At 36.3% G+C, this 18557-nt stretch overlaps 1 protein-coding gene across 11 annotated transcripts in view; it reads right to left on the reverse strand.

Annotated features, from left to right (window-relative positions):
• The window catches only part of Nlgn1 (neuroligin 1), an 895946-nt gene that overhangs the window by 805323 nt on the left and 72066 nt on the right, over positions 1 to 18557 (reverse strand). For all 11 annotated transcript variants that reach the window (XM_052731690.1, XM_052731689.1, XM_052731693.1 and 8 more), the window contains exon 2: positions 8575 to 8675. The gene's annotated coding sequence lies outside the window, so the exon portion shown is untranslated. The remainder of the gene's footprint in view (positions 1 to 8574; positions 8676 to 18557) is intronic.

Raw genomic sequence — 18557 nt, forward strand, 5'->3', positions numbered from 1 at the left:
TACATATTCAAATACATTCAGATATGTTCATTGTCTATGTAGATGTTTTTCTAGACACCATAAGATAACGACACATAAGTATTGATCATTTGAAAGCAAAAATCATTAAAAATAATGTTTATTAGGTAAGCTACACCATTCATAGTTTTCCAATGTAAGTGCTTGCTTTTTTATGAATGAAATGTAACAAAATGTTTGCTTTTAAATTGCCAAATATTTTCACCAGTTAACAACTGAGAATTTTTGAAATGAGGAGCCTGATTTAGAGATCCTTTCCTTGACTTACAAATCAGCCTGTGACTGTTTGATCATGTAGATGTATGCTTTTGGTTTGTCCTGTGACTATATGTCATGAAACACATATGTGTATATATAATAGCCCTGAGACAGACACAGAGGAAAAGTGTATGACAGCTTGAGAGATGATCTGTATGTATCTACCCATGTTTAGAAGAAGACTTAAACAAGGCTTTCTGCAGAAACAATGATGAAAACCTGAACCCTTTGTGTAGAGAAATGAAGTAATTGATATTCATAAAATCACACGTGTTTCAAATGGGGAAATATTTAATGAACAAACCACCTATGCCCAACATCCCCGACTATGCTAGAAGTTTTCAACTGAAAATGTGGATGTTAAAATAGCAGAACTAGCACAATTGTGGGCAGAGATTTGCGTACAGAAACCTGAATCAGCCCACATTCTCATTTTTGACGGAAATTCCAAGTATCCACAGGAAAGTTAGCAAAGAACCTTGAATATTACTATAGACCACAGTTCCCAATATGTAGCTCTCCACCCACTTGGTGGGTCACATATCATGTGTCCTGCATATAAGATATTTATATTATAACTTGTAACAGTAGCAAAATTACAGTTATGAAGTAGCAATGAAAATCATTTTATGGCTGGGGTCAGCACAGTCTGAGGAACTGTATAAAAGGACCGCATTATCAGGAAGGGTGATGGCCACTGCTCTAGATGAACAATGGCAAGGTGTTTATAACCATTTCACTTACTAGATCAAGAAAACTATTGGGTAAAGAAAGCAAAAGCAAATGTTGTAAGTTGTTAACATAACCAAAAGATACAAAAGTAAATTCAAAACTATTTCAGAAACAGAAGAATTTAAATTTTAATTTAATTAAAATTTTAAAAGATAAAGAGTAAATAGAATTAATTAAAATCAGTAATGTGAATTAGAAAATGTTAAAATGGTTGTGCTTGTATTACTAGAATAGGCAATGGTCTAGAACTAAAAATTAGGCAAATTACTACAAATTAGTTATATTTAGCAAATATAAAAAATTTTAAAGAAAAAGATGAAATCAGAGTATCTCAAAAATACCTAGTAATACAAATTATCAATCTACAGTCTAAGTCCAATGGAACTTGAGTAAGGAAAACAAAGCAATGCACATTTGAAGATGTTGTCAATAGAAAAAAGATTGTAGTTTGAATCTAACAAAATTAAAATTAATTGTCTGGTGGAAAAGAAAAAACAATAATACTCCAAAGATGCTAATAAATCTCAAAGATACGACATTTGTAACAACCAGTGTAAAATTCAATACATTCAACACATGAAAATCTAAGTACACCAACAGCACCAGCCCCACACCATGCCAAGCATCTGTCCCCGGGGCACAACTCAACAAGTGTCGCCCAGCGCCGATGGTGCCAGACAGTCAGAGTGCATTAAAGATGAGTAAGTGTAGGGTGAGGAGGCGGAAGAGAGAGACGCAGAGCGGTTCATGGGCTGGGGAGAGAGGTGGCGACAAACAGGCTAAGGTGAATGGCCTGCTGGTCACCTGACTCCAAGGTGATATCTTGGCCTGGCCTATTGCCAAGGGTCAGTCTTAGTCAAGGCCCTGATGCAGCTGAGGAGGCCTGAATTGAAATCTGTGGCTCCTGTCACCACTGAGGACCATGCAGAGGCCTGTGATCTGGACCACCACCCGGGCCCAGGCAGGTGTCCACTGGCCACGCTGTGGCAGGGGCCATGTCAATCTGATTGGCTTGCACTGCCACCTGAGGACATGGTGACATCGGGACCAGGATGGCTGATGAGGACTATGTGTGGGTCCATAGTCCTATAACAGCCAGAGTCTGTGTTGATGTCCTGTGGCCCATGGTGCCACCAAAGGCCACACAGATGCCCAGGGTCTAGCCCAAAACCTGGAACCATGTTGGTGCCAAAGAGCCACACTTAGTTGAGTGGTCAATACTGTCAACTGGGGCCAAGGCTGCTGCTGAAGGTCATGTCTGTGTTCATGGCCCTACAATAACCAGGGTCTGAGTTGATGCCCATAGCTCCTGAGACCATGAAGGCCATGCCAATGCCAGGGGTCTGGGCTCCCACCTGGGGCCGTGTTGGTGTCTTAGGGCCATGCTGAACTGGGTGGCCACCTGCCGCCTGAGACCATGGTGATGTTTGAGCCCTGGCTGTGATCCTACCAATGACTTGTGGTGGTGAACACTTGCAGGTGTAGATGGAAGGACTACAGGGTTGATGGGTAACTTAATGGACCACACTACAGCTTCCACGACAAGATTTCTCTCTCTCTCTCTCTCTCTCTCTCTCTCTCTCTCTCTCTCTCTCTCTCTCTCTCTCTCTCTCTCGTTTGTTTATTTTCTTTGTTTGGTTTTTGGTTTTTCTTTTAAATTTTGGGGGGATGCTGCAAGGGTGGAAGGCAGATGCAGAGGGACAGGGAGTTGAGTGGGATCAGGATGTACGATGTGAAATCCACAAAGAATCAATAACAGTAGGGAAAAAAGAAAGAAAAATCTAAGGAATTCAACCCAATCTGAGGAGCAAAAACAGAGAGGAAGACATACCTAGATGGAAACTCACAGCTCAATGTGACTGTCATCCATATGTACAACAGAGTATTAGGGAATACATCCACAGAAAATAAATTCAGAAATGATCTTTTGATGATTAGAACAAAATGAGCAACTTAGAAAGTTGAGGAATAGGAAGCACATAGTAGAAAGGTGTAGCCAGAGAAGAGTAATAGGGAATTTGCATTTGGACTGGTAGAGTATGAGGCTGGCTTCAGAACACAATGTAGCATAGCAGAAAAGTAATATGGCCAGTGTGAGCATGGCTCCAGTATAATCCCCAGTGTAAACACTGCTTTTACCACTACATTAATAATAATAATAATAATAATAATAATAATAATAATAATTAAAAATCTTGCAATCTGAAGAGAGTGTTAAAACTATTTTGTTACATTTATTTATTTGTTGTGAGGGGCATGCACATGCTATGGTACACTTTTGGAGGTCAGAGGTTAGAAGACGGCTATGGGAGTTAGTTATTTCCTTCTGCCATGGGGATGCTGGGGAGAAATCGCAGACCAACAGGCTGAGCAGCAAGTGCTTCTACATGCTGAGCCATCTCAACAGCCCAGAGAAAATGTTCTTATTGTGTATACAGTGTTATGCCTGTATGGATGCCTCCACGCCAGAAGAAGGCACCAGATCTCATTACAGATGGCTGTGAGCCACTGTGTATTTGCTGGGAATTGAATTCAGGACCTCTGGAAGAGCAGCCAGTGCTCTTAACTTCTGAGCCATCTCTCCAGCTCAAGAATTTTTTTTTTTAATAACAGACTCTGAAGAGGTCTCAAGAACAATGTCAAATGTTTACCTTGCAAGGACACAGAAAGGGAGAAAGTCTTTCAGAACTAGTGGCCAAACATTTCCTAGGGTTGTGAAAGATAGTGATATGGGTATTCAAGACACTTAGTAACTTGCAATCAGAGTGTATACAAATAAAACTATAGCTAGGCATGCACAAAGACCAAGTCTTAAGTACAAATGGAGAAAAACAATTGAGTGATAAAGCCTTAATTGAGTGATAAAACAATTCAGATGACTACTGGATGTGTATTAGAATGTGTGAATCAGAATCAGGTAAGTGTAGTCTTCACTTTGCAACAGATGGAAACCATTACCTAAAACCACAATCAAAAAACACAGTCATGGAACCCAGCTCCAACAGATAAGCTAATAAATATAGAAAGATTGTGAGAGGTAGAGGATCAGGAAGTTTGCTGTGAGATTGTGTCTCCTAGTAATGTTAGAAGTTATACCCATGAAGTCTTACCAACATGACTTCCTAAACATGAGCTAAGCAAGGTCAATGACAGTAGACACACCAAAGTGGACAACAAAGCCAAGAAGGTCTCAACTCTACACAAAGAGCTATAAGCGCCTAAGGAATTCCGAGGGTAGGAGAAATAGTCTCCCTCAGGGAAAAGCACACCAATGGTGATCCAGTACCACATGATCAGCCCTGAAAACGTGGGGGTTGAAGGGGCAGAAGGAAAGGGGGAGAGTGATCTAATTATATTATAATCTCAAAAAAGAAAAGGGAAAAATTTAAAATATGGGCACATAAAACAATGGAGAAAAAGAAAAAATGTAAAATATGAAGTTCTGAAAAAAGAAAGACACTGTCAGCCCCGAATTCTATATTAAATGACACTGTCTTTTATGAATGATGACAAATTAGTGAAACCTTATTGTTGGCTATTTTACACTTTAGAAAAAGCTAAACCAAGTTTTTTTTTCAAATTAAAGTGATTTTTACCAAGTAAAAATATGACAAACTGTAGATCAGAACTAAAAATATCTAGGTGACTTATGTAAAAGATGTTGTTTTTCCTCTGTGACTTGCTTAAAATGCAAATGATTATTTAAAACACAACGTTGAGTTGTGAGGTTTGTAACCTCTGGAGATGTAATGAATAGCTATGATTGTAGCTAAGTGATGGTAAAGATGAAAAATGGGTTAAAGAACTGGAGATATCTGTAATTTTTATAGTGATACATAAGATGTGAAGCATCACTATCTCACCATGCCTGAGAGAAGCATTCGTGAGTAATTCTGAGATGTTAGTCATCATGGAAGAAAAGGTATCATTCTCTTCATTGTTGTGGCCACTTATTAGTTTCCCGAGTTCCAGAAAATCACCCCCAACTTGTACAAGCAACCACACACAGAGAGAGAACATGGAGAAATGGGAAGAGGTTTGCTGGCAAGAAGAGCCTCAACAGAAGACAGAGGAGAGTGAGATGGGGCAATGGGGATGAAATGACCTAATTCATTATACACACTTATGAAAGTGTTGAAGAACAAAAAAACTAAAAAAGCCCAAACCCTAGAAACTAAGTGTCTACCTTAAGAAATTGGGGTAGAGAGGGTTGAATTACAAGTAAGAGAAAAATATAATAAATCACAAAAGCAAAAGCAAAAATCAGTGAAACAAACAGTAACACGTTAGAGAAAATAAACAGGGAGAGAGGTGTGTGCCTTTGAAAACATCAGTAAGGCTCATGAGCATACAGTGATTAGGGATGTGGACTGAATTTAAAAATTAGGAATATCAGGGAGCAAAATAGGGGCACTGTAAACACTAGCTGCACAGAATGGAGAGTAAGAGAGTAATATACTTCATAATATTACATGTGACAACCTAGATAAGACAATTTCCTTGAAAGACACATTCTAGCAAAGTATCCTTTAAAACTGGTGCTTTCAAAATACAATTAACGGGAAAATTTTCTAAATATAAAACCTTAAAGCTAGATGTTTTTATTTATGAATTCTACTAAACAAATATAGAGAATAAAAAAGAAGTCATTCCAACAAAAACATTTTCTGATCATAGAAAAGAAAGAAAAGCTTTACCATTTATGGGACAAAGTTTACTGTGCCGTAAAAAAAAAAAAAAAAAAAAAAAAAAAAAAAAAAAAAAACAGAATAAGACCTTGTGATAATATAAATCTCAGATTAATACTGATTAATAATCTCTCATTAATACTGGTACATGATCCATAGAAAATATTATCTCATTGAAATCAGCAATATCCAAAGCAAGCAAGGTTCACACAGGGAATGCAAGGTTGACTTAATAGTTGAAATTAATTGGTGTGTAATTCACCACACTAACAATGAGGACTAAAAATGAAAGTCAGTGTTGAACATACTCTTTTTTTTGTTGTTTTTCAAGACAGGGTTTCTCTGTGTAGCTTTGTGCCTTTCCGGAACTCACTCTGTAACCCAGGCTGGCCTCGAACTCACAGAGATCCGCCTGTCTCTGCCTCCTGAGTGCTGGGATTAAAGGCGTGTGCCACCACCACCCAGCTTCTTTTCCTTTCTTTTTTGGTTTTTCAAGACAGGATTTCTCTGTGTAAAGCCCTGGCTGTTCTGGAACTTGCTCTGTAGACCAGGCTGGCCTCGAACTCACAGAGATCCACCTGCCTCTTCTTCCCAAGTGCTGGGATTAACAGCATGCACCGCCACTGCCTGGCCATCAACATATTGTTTTCAAAACTATGAAAGAGTTACAAAAAAGAAAGCCTATGACTTAAAATAACAGAAAAATGTAATATATACTGCTATACTCTTATCTTGTCTTTTAGATTTCCAAGACAATATATGTGGAACCAATGAGTACTGATTATAACTCTGTCAAGTCAACCAGCTAAACAAGTGCTAGTCAATATATTTCTATGCAAAAAGACAATAAACTCATGTGTTAGTAAGCCTCTTAACAATGAAACAAATGAGTGAAGCATAATGATTACATACTTGTGACTCTAACTACTTAGGAGCCTGATTGCCAGCTTGATACCATCCGCAGAATGTAACAGCACCATGTCTCAAAAACAAACAACAGGATCTGTGGTTTACAATCTACTTAAATGTTACCAAAAATGTATCATGAATATTTTCTCAAAGTGCTGGAAACAAACAGCAATATCTGCTTTGAGGAAATGTTATTTTATACCAGATGTCCTAGTTAATACAATAAAGTAAGAAAATCAATATAACCACATGGAAAGAAAGGGAAGATGTAGAATGTGTTCTTTATGGTCAATGCAATCATCTGAATAAAGAACCAGAAAAGGAATCTATGTAAAGTCAGTTTCAATATCCATAGACTTAAAAAATAGATGTACAGTCAGTATGAAATACAAATTACATCTGCACAGACTTGTGACAGACTCAATAATAAAACAAATAAAATACATGATGACAGCTTCACAATGTGAAGTATTAAGAGGTAAACTTAATAGGAGATTCAAAAAATCCATAAAAGACATTGAAATCTCCACACAAAAGTCAGGAATAGACACACAAGATCAAAGTCAACAAGGTGATGCACCTTGCCCATGAACTGGAAGACAGTTACTCTCTCAAACCAATCCATAGGTAGGTACAACCTCAATAAAATCTCTGCATCATTTTCAGCAGAAGTTAAACAGAAACTGTGAAATGTATTATCTATATACAAAGGGCTTTGAACAGCTGAAACAGTTTTGAAAAACCATTGAATGGCTTGTAGTGGCTGACTTTAAGACTTAGTATACAGACAATAATCAAAAGGGTCTCTGACCAGCACAAAGTGAGACACAGAGATCAATGGAATGCAAAAGCACCTTCAGTGATAGATTGACAGCTTTTCAGTCAATTGATTTTTTTAAAAAAATGACAAGATAATTTGATGGGGAAACAGATAGCCTTTCCAAGAAATGATACTAGACTAGTTGTATATTCAAGGAGAAAAATGAAGTCCATGACCTGTATCTCACAAAAACTTGAGAAAACGTATTATAAGTAGTGTTAAGATTTAAATGCATAAGTTCAAAACTAAACCCTACAAAATAAAACAAGATAAATCCCTTTGACTTTGAACAAAGCAAATCTTTCTAATATTTGACATCAAAAGAACAAAACTACAAAAGCAAAATTGATAAATTTTACATACTGAAAACCAAAACCTACCTATCATGTACCAATGAGCAAAGAAACCTCTAGACTGAATCTTCAGAACAAAGAATAAATAAATAAAAAGTTAAAACTTTAGTCTTCAAAATCTGCCCTCTGAAATACACTTTGGGGCTGATAAGATAGCTCAGAGTAAAGTTTTTCCCTTGAAGGTTTGAGAACCTGAATTCTATTTCCAGAACCCAGTTTGAATTTATCAGCTTTAGTTGTTTGGTTATATGTATAATCCAGTGGCCTGGGAAGCACTGATGGGCAGTTTGCTGGGACCCACTTGGTGAGCCCCAGTACATTAAGAGACTGTCTCAAAAATAAAGTAAAAAGCACCCAAAGAATGACTGCTACCTTAGCCTCCATAGGCTATAGAGGGAAGGACTGAAAACGATGGAGAGCTGAGAGTGGGTGTCAAAGTATTCCACAGCGAAGACCAAGCCAACTAGTTACATAATGGCAAAGGGTCATAACATTATGCAGACTGAGCAGATTGCATTTATGCACTTAGGTATGTGTGTATGTATATGTATGTGTGTGTATAAAATGCAACATGTGTCACACATACACACACACACCCACAACCACCACTATCACCACCACCACCAACAACAACAATTACAAAAGAGATCCATGAAGTTCATAGAGAGCAAGAAGGGAGAGATATGCTGGAGGGTTTGCTGGGAAGAAATAAAAGGGAGAATTATATATTTATATATCTTACAACCTCCAAATTTTTAAATTTAAAAGATATGTAATAATAAAAGATGATACTCACAAAACAGAACAAACTCCATGATTCCAATGCCATGAAAGTTCATAGATTCTAGGAGATTAATCCAGTCAGTGTAGCAGAAGACCTTGCCATCAGGTGATTTGCTGTATGGATCACAAAGAAAATTAGGAGATTAATTTGGTACTTAGATGTTCTTAGATGTTTATAACATCCTGTTCTGTTTCTTGTGATATATGAATTAATAAAGCTCAATCTTAGAAAATTTCCCCAACATACCTGAAAAAGAAGAACGTTTCCCTGATATGGACAAGGGTGCCCACAATCCTACAGTTAATATAAAACAATGGTGAAATAATGAACAATTCCTCTCTACAATCAAAAGAAAATTATTGGTGCTTATTTATTCCAAGTTTTACAGGTGGCCTCTGGATGGCAGTGAGATGACACAAAATATGGATACATAGAGAAATAAATAAATGACAGGTAGATGATAGAGATAGTGATATAAATGGAATAAATGCATATACATTTTACATGTATAAATATATACATATAAAATATAAAAGATAATAGCTAAATATATGCAATACATAGATAATTAATAGATTATATATAGGCAGATAAATAGATGAGGAGAGATAGTTGGTAGATGGATGATAGATAATTGATAAATGATATACATATAGATGACAGTAAAGGAAAAACATTGACTATCTATATAATTTAAGAGTAATCAAAAAGTTTCTTGGGCAGACCTTAAAAAGTAAGCCAAAAGGCAAAAATGATATGTCATATCTCATTAAATAAAATTCCTACTTACTAAAAAATGCCATGAAGGAAATGAATAGAAAAGCAGCAAGCTGAGAAACTTTCAATGGGGTAAAATGCTGTAGTTGTTCAAACTGGGAACTGAGAACAGGAACTTATTATTGTTTTCTTCCAGCATTCATAAATATTTAGAAATTATCAAGAAAAGTTTAAAAGTACAAATATAATTGCCAAAGAAATAATCTACATATTTCAAATAAATCACTTGCACTATATGTCTTAAAATTTCTTATTTTTTTTCCAACTGGTTGATTGCCTACATTCTTCTGCACCACCAGCATTCTTTTGGTTTGAGTTTTCCACATAATGATCATGTGATGTTGTGCCATATTTAGCTTCTATGTGCCTCAATTTCATCTTTGTAATATATGAGTAATGGGGTCGTATTTTCATGTGTTGTTGTTAGCATAAAAAGAGCGTATGCATTTTAAATGCTTGGAACTTTGCCTAGCACATGGTAAACACTAGGAAAAACCTTAGCTACTACAACAATATTATTGCATATGTACATTAACTCATGCACATCAGCCGCTCTAAATGTATTTTCAACAGACAAGAGTGAAGAGCAGTTTGGGGACAGCTAATCCTCAATTTTATTAGCAGTTGTCGTTGATGAACACAAAGTGCAGTTTGTCATGCAGTTTTTGTCTATTAGATATTGAAATGAAGCTGTTTTATATTCTTTGTATCAGGGAGCGTGTGCAAATGAATCTCGTCATTACTTAGGCCAAATATGGAACACACCCAGAAGGCAAAGACTCTGGTTCATATCTCGTAAACATGCCTGGACTGAATTCTCAGGCGAGTGACTGAGCAGCTGTGTGACCTGGGGCCTGATATTTAATGTTGCCGAGCTTCAGTTTCTTCATTTGGAAAATGAGGTTGATAACACCCCATAGGCATGTATTTAGGAAAAAAAGAAATTTACTATGTATAATACTTCGATACAAAGTACAGCATGTAATATAAACTCAATAAGTGAAGTCCTAATATTTTACGACGCAAGAAATATTTACTGTTATATAAGATGTCTCAAGAACCATGGAAAATAACCCACACCTGCAGGACAGGCTCTAGAAAACACTGTTCTAGGAGGGCAGCTAGGAATATACTCACGCTTGTCACATCAGACAACTGACACATACTCCTAGCATTTTGTAAAGAAATTGAGACAGGGTCTCATGAATGCCAGGCTAGCCTTCAACTCACAATATGGCCAAAGATGAACTTGAACTTCTAACATTCCTGCTTCCTTCTTTGGAGGGCTAGGATTACAGGTGTGTGCTACCATACCTAGTTTCATATTCCAAATTTTAAACCTAAATCTGGATAGTATGATTTATATGTACCATCACATTTTTAATAACTCTGTACACACTATTTAATCAAAGGCTATAGGCTCTTCCTTTGAGAGTCTTCCAATCCATTCTACTTTTCTATTGCCCTCCTAATTTAGTATACTTATATTTGCAAGGTATCTTGATTTAGTATTTTATTCAAAATCTTCTGCTAATTTCATTTCTTTTTATGTCATTATAATGTCTTATTATAGTTTAACCTCTTTCTAATTTATTTAATTTTAATACAAGCATGAACAATACACATGCATGCTTATTAACCTTGCCTGAAGGATACCCAAATATACAGGAAATTCTGAGGAAGGAAACGCTTTCATTTATGACTTTCATCTCTTTCTGCTTTTCAGTTTTGCTTGATTGACTCATAAGAAGTACATGTCTATCCACAATGCTGTGCATGTAACAATTACCATGCCTAGCACTCTAATCATAAGTGAATTATGCACCATATCTAAGCAGGTTAACATTTGATGCTTAGGCTCATTAAATGATTATGTGTGGCAGCTCTACCTTACCCAGAGGTGATGTTGGCAGATGCAGAAAGGCCCATTCCTAACAGTTATAGAAGTTAACATTCCTTGACACCCACCATATGACAGGCAGGGCATTAAACACTCCTCATGCATTTTCCCCTTAAATACTTCTATCAGCCTCATGATGTGAATATTATTATCTCTGCCACTTTATGTGGCTTGGGAAAATTGCATAAAGTTCATACCATAAAGGCAGAGACATGTTCAAAGCCCGTCAGCCTTGCTTCTGCTCTCACCCTTGCTCCACTTCCCAGTGAGAAGGAACTTCAGAGACAAGCTGATTGTCAGTGAGGACTAAGGTGACACATAGCTAAGACCAGTCACCCTTAAGTGGGATAATAAACAAGGTCTGGTGACTGGTGCCACAGACAGCAGTCAATGACACATTTATTACACTTTTATACCTAGACTCAAGAAGGGTTTCTACAGAGAGCTGAATAGGGGTTTTGAGAAAAGAGATGAGGGACTTGGGAACATGAGAGGCATCAAAGCACCCAACTATGAAATGTTTTAAAGATACAGGTATGGAAGTCCAAATTCCAGGGTGGGAGTAAAGGAAGCTGAGGAAAATTACAGTGCATATAAAGAGTGTGAGCAGAAATGAAAGCCAGAAAAAAAAAGCCAAGATTCAGGCAGATAAGGAAGACTGAGAAAGTATTTAAAAGGTTACAAAGGGAAACAGATACTTGAAATTAAACAGGGGGGATATTACTGAAACACAAATTGGTGTACAAAGATTTTGCAAGAATATGAAAGCATGTATAGAGAAACAGGAAAATATTTTTTTGTGGGTCAGAGGGGGAGTTTCAAAGAAAATTGAAGAAATTATGAGGGGAAAAATTTTTTTAAAGTGATGATTAGCAAGTCCATGATAGATTAACAACAAATGCTCAGTAGAATGACTGAGAATAAACCGTAGATATAACACAAGGAAAATAAGCCTACTTATGAGACACAAGGGGCAAAAGAAAAACCAGAAAAAAAGATTACTTTTGAATAATATTTAGATGACACCAGATTTGTAACTAACAAAACAGACCACAATGCCACAAAAAACATTAAATTGCTCTGAGAGACACTGTGATTGCTCTGAAAGGCCACACTCAACTCATCAGAATGTAAAACAAAGGTATGTCTTCAGTGTACCACACACGTTCACAGAAAGAAAGAATGAAAATTGAACTTTAGGAAGAAATATTTCAATTTACGGTGAACCTCCAGAAAATAAGAAATAATGAATAGTAAATAAATAGAAAAATATGCATAGCTAAAAGCTCTTTGGTGATAACACTCTCTCTCTCTCTCTCTCTCTCTCTGTCTCTTTCTCTCTCTTTCTCTCTCTCTCACACACACACACACACACACACACACACACACACACACACACACACACCAGGAATTCACTAAGGTGTAGTTAGAAATGAGTTGAAGCAAAAATCCTAAAACAAATTGAAACAATTGTGTGCAAAATCCTAAAGTGCATAGAAGTCAAAGTAAAATCATATTCTCTGATTTATGCTGTCAGAACAGGTATGATTATTGTTTAATATTGATATTTTTCAGCAAGAATGAAAAATTTTAATTATTGTAATATTAAAAACAGAATCTATAATGTACAAAGTAAAACAAAAAATGTCATCAGTCAAATGGAGACTGAATTGTCAACAATGAAGAAATGAATAAAAAAAAGCAATAGCTATAGACCACATTTGAAGTTTAAAGGAAGAGATTAAAATGTATCAGGAGCTATAAGAAACACATATTAAAATCACAAGTTCAAAACCAGAAACTTCTAAAATGGCAGATGTAGGAAGCTTAAGAAAAAAATTAGTATTTAATGACAGACGTATAGCAATAAAAACAGAAAGAACAAAGAAAACCCAAAGTGAGGCCGCAGTTGTGCAGGGTTCAAAAGCAGCATTTTGAGGCAGAAGGAAATGTTAGAAGATGTGCGAGAGAAGCACAGACCTGTGCTGTGAGATGGTCTGTACGTCAAATGTGTTGCTGATTGGTCAATGAATAAATCACTGATTGGTCAGTGGCCAGGCAGGAAGTATAGGCGGGACTAACAGAGAGGAGAATTGAGAGAACAGGAAGCTGGGTGGGAAAGACATGGCCAGCCGCCATCAGGACAAGGAAGATGTAAAGTACCGGTAAGCCACAAGCCACGTGACAAGGTATAGATTAATGGAAATGGATTAATTTAAGCTGTAAGAACAGTTAGCAAGAAGCCTGCCATGGCCATACAGTTTGAAACCAATATAAGTCTCTGTGTTTACTTGGTCGGGTCTGAGTGGCTGTGGGACTGGCGGGTGACAAAGATTTGTCCTGACTGTGGGCCAGGCAGGCTTCTTGCTAACTGTTCTTACAGCTTAATTTAATCCATTTCTATTAATCTATACCTTGCCACGTGGCTTGTGGCTTACCGGTACTTTACATCTTCCTTGTCCTGATGGCGGCTGGCAGTGTCTCTCTCACCCAGCTTCCTGTTCTCTCAATTCTCCTCTCTGTTAGTCCCGCCTATACTTCCTGCCTGGCCACTGACCAATCAGTGATTTATTCATTGACCAATCAGCAACACATTTGACATACAGACCATCCCACAGCACTTCCCCTTTTCTTTTCTTAAAAAGGAAGGTTTTAACCTTTACACATCTCTAAAATCGGCAGGAAAACTCTAGCTACAGATCTGGAATGTTTGCCCAGCATCGCTGATACAATGAGTTTTACTCCCAGCACCAAATCAAAACAAACAAGCAAACAAACAAACAAAACAGAAATACTGTAATTGAACTGGGAGATTTTGTGGTAATAAAAACAATGCTTCACTAGGTAGTTTTTCTAATTTGCTTGTATGTTCCTAAAAATGTCAGTGCAAGAAAAGTTAGTACAAGCATAAGGGAAAACCACAGAAGGGAAAATCGAGTTTGACAAATTTCACCCAAGAATCTTGACATTTGAAGCATAAAACATATAAAAGGAACATAAGAATCTGGAAGGCTTGGGGAAAGTAAATAATAGCTAATTGATATACACAAAACTCCATGCAGAGCAATTAGTGGATTAATATTATTTAAAATACATGTGGAAAGCCTATGAGGTGAATACAAAGGAAGCCTTAGCAAATATTAAAAATTAGTATTATATATAACTCACCTTTCAACAGCAGTAAATCAAAATAACAAAATAGTAATTCACAAATTCTTATTTAATAGCTTGAAAACTTATAAGTATAGCCTTAAATTATTCCTAAGATAAATAAATTGTAATAAAAGTTAATGAAATTACGAAGGATAGTGGGGAAAATGCATGTTTTGTGGGCTACTTCTGTAGCAGTGTTTAAGGGAAGGTTGATAAATTTAAAAGTATTTATAAGAGACTAAGACAGGTTAGAGTACGGATGTTTCTTTTTAAAAAACTGAAAATAGATGTAGTATACGACTCCATTCAGTCACTCCTGGGACTCCAAAGGACTCAAACTTGGCATACTACAAAGATACTTGCAAATCAGTGATGATTTCCAATAGTTAAGATATAGAACCAACCCAGGATTCAACAACATAAGAATAGATGAAGAAAATGTAGTACATATGCATATGGGATTATATTTTAGCCATAAAGAAACATGAAGTTATGCCATTTGTAGGAAAATAGATGCAAATAGACATGATGCTATCAAGTGCCTTTAGCCAGTCAGAAAGGCAGGTACCATATGCCCTCTAATTTGTGGTTCCTAGATTTTATATAAACACGTAAAATCATGGATGTACCGAAGACATGAAAGTCTTTAAGAGAATAGAAGAGGCTAAGGGAAGCAGAGTGGATTGAGGAAACAGAGGGAAGGAGGACATGAGAAGATACGCCCAACATGAAATAGGTTCTTGTACAAGCATTTTACATTAAAAAGAAAATAACACAGGTTAAAATAATGAATTTAATTTCTAATGCAAGTTGTTAGAATTTTTATAGAGCAATACTAATTTAAAATCATTCAGATAAAGGAAGACTTATTTGAATATATATAAATGAAATACATATTAGTTTCAATACATAGGCTAAATTAGGCAATAGCTGATTATTTGATAAGAAACCGAGAAAACCAAAACTCGACAACTGAAGAGAACTGCAGTGTTCAGGAGTGCGGGGGGTGCTGCTAGCAATGAGTGTGGGAGGAAAATAATAAAGAACAATTAGAAATATGTTCTTGCCTCCCTCCCACCATTGCCTTGAGCTGAATAATGCCTGCTCTGGAGCTGCAATGGCTCAGAGCTCTGCTTCAGCTATCTGCAAAAATAAATCAATGCTGGACAGAGTCCTGTACATGGAGAGACACAAGAGAACAGAAAAGAAAACAACAAGCTTTAGAAATTCTTCTCTTCAGATTTTTTTCTCCAAATGCTTAGACTGATAATTACAATCTAATGGCCTCAACTTCTGTGTGCTGTGAACTCTATTATTTTCTAATCTAAATGGACTATAGTTCTGAACAAAATTCTAATTTTTTAATGTACTAGTAGCTTTATTTCTTCTTGAAACTACATTCTTTTAAATTATTTCTTTTATTTTTTAGATGATAATATAATTACATCATTTCCTCCTTCTCTCTGCGCCCCCTTCATATCTCCCACATCTCTTTGCTCTTACAAGTTCAGGGGCTATTTTTTATTAGTTGTGGTTACATTCATATATATATATATATATATATAATGTTTCATGAAAATTTTCTTCTGAAATTCAAATGAAAGCAAAATAAAAATATACACAAAACGTTTTAAAGATCAAGAAGTGAAAAATATATCCAAAAGAAAATAGATTATTAAAATATAAAATAATACTTAATTGTACCATTTGTTACGTATCTACAGAGACCCACGGCACTGGGTTGATTCTACAACATGGCCATTGTGAATAGTGCCCCAATAAAGAAACACGGGCATGCAAGTATGTCTTCTGAATGCTGCCACCATGTTTAGTGGAGATACATACCAAAGCGAGAGAAGAGGCCCATATCATAAACAGTTCTATGTTCAGTTTTGTGAAGAAACTTTCCCTATTTTCCATAGTTTTTGTACTCACTGGTATTATTGAACGTGTATCAGGACTGGCTTTTCTCCGCATGTTTACCAACACGTGTTACTTTCTTATAATAATCACTCTAATTGGGGTTAGAGGGAACATCATAGTAGATTTAATTTCCACTTCCCTTATTACTAATGGCATTGAGTACTTTCACATACTTGTCGACTGTTTTTCTTCGAGAAGTCTCTATTCAGATCATTTGACTATAACTGGAGCAAAGAGTTATATTGCTTTTCCTTGTTTTTTGCTAAGTTGTTTTGGTACTTTACATAGTTCTGATACTAAGCCTTTGTCAGATAAATGGCTAGTACACTTCGCCCTTTAATTCCAGTTAGCTCTTGGTTCTATCGATGGTTTCCTTTGTGGTGCTTTTCAGTTTGGCATGGTATTTTGGTAAATTTTTGCTTTAGATTTAAACAAAATTTTTATATAACACATGAGCAAAACTAAAAAACCCTCCACAGAATGAATGAACATATGTTCAGGGCATATTACACTCAAAAGTTAACCAAAATATTTATAGATGGGCCCTCCAACAAATCAATAAGGACGTTATCCTAAACAGAGAGTGGAAAGAAAACAAAAGACAATTAAATTGAGATGCTCAATTCCAGTATTATCACAAATGGTACAAATAGGGCTGGCATGGAGGACACTATTAAGTAAAACTGAAGACAGGCATAGTCTTGCATACCCGTCCATCTACATAGCTTAGATGGAGTTAATAGACGTCAAAAGGCATCAGAAATAAGTATGGGGGCTTAGGGTTGTACCTGAGCTGGCAGGGTGCATGTTTAGTGGGCACTGGGAATAAGTCTGTCACTAGGCTGTACAAGCCTAGCATGGTGTTGTATGACCGCAAACACAGGACTCAGGAGGTGGAAGATAGGAAGTTCAATGTTTTCCTCAGCTACGTAGTGAGTTCAAAGCTGGTCTGGGCTACAGGAGGTCTTGTCTCAGAAGACTAAAAAATGTTAAATACACCTGTTCACATTTGAAAATTTTTACTTATCATTATCTTAGTCTTTAAATGTTTCTATATTTTATACTTTCTCATTTAATAACAATAATAATTTCCCATTTACCATTGAGTAAATGTGTACTCCTTTCTAGATTTTTTTACTCAGGTAGCTGAAATAGGAAGACTATGCAAGCCCAGGAGTTCAGAGCCAGCCTGGCCAGAATGGAGAGAGTTGGGTAAATGTTTTAAGCTTTTAAAAATTAATTGTAATAATTAAATATGTTTTGTTTTAATGGTGTCTTATCATCACTTTATTTGAAATTATATGACTGTTAATACTATGTGTAATTTTTTGTGTCAATCATAATATTCTACTCAGTTTGTAACAACAGTATTGAGCTGCTTTGACTTTCATGAAAGTTCTTTTAGGTCACAAAGTCTGAAAAGGTAATTTTCCATATCTGGTGGAAAATACGGCGTTGCCTTTATGCACTGACGTGGAAACTAAAATCTCTTTAATGCTTTTTAATATAGTATTTTATTAATTCTTTAATAATTTCATACATGCGTGCAATGTATTTTAATTATTCACTCCCACTGTCTTTAACATTTCTCAAAATTACATTTTGAAAGTGCAGAAGAGGACTTTCAGAGATATCAGGAAAGTAACATCATGAAGATGTAAACTCATTACCCCCTTTATTTTCACCAGTGGCTCATGTCACAGTACATGGTCCCTAAGCCATGATCTCCACACAAATACAGTAAGGTAGGAATTTCAGAGATACACAAACTAAAGCCATGGCAATGGCCTGCCTCTTCACCAAAGTCTGCCACTCAAACTCACTTACACAGGTGTAAATTCTGAGGCTTAATACTACACGTGTAACAAGATACCAGATCAAATGTTTCCTCACCTTCTAATTCCTAATGGTCTAAGAATGTCCACATAATAGTTATTAGAAATAACTGAAGACGTTGTCTGCTTGTGGATTTTTATTGTCAAATTAATGATCTCATTGAGCTCAATGCTCTCCCTAACTGTGTGGAATCCAGACTCTCTGCCTCACTTCACTCAGCATATCCACCTAGCTGCAATCATATTCCTCCACCACTGTATCTAAAATAACCTACAAGAGACACATTCAAGAACCAATATATCACGTTCAAAATATCAAAGGAAGGATTCAACCAAGTTTAATTGAAATCGCTCTGTGATATTTTGAGATATTTGAGAAATGTTCCTAGACTTCACTTCAACTGGAA

This window comes from Peromyscus californicus, unplaced genomic scaffold (assembly GCF_007827085.1).
Source record: "Peromyscus californicus insignis strain IS unplaced genomic scaffold, ASM782708v3 Scaffold_9__1_contigs__length_137607984, whole genome shotgun sequence".
In the NCBI taxonomy this organism is placed as follows: domain Eukaryota; kingdom Metazoa; phylum Chordata; class Mammalia; order Rodentia; family Cricetidae; genus Peromyscus; species Peromyscus californicus.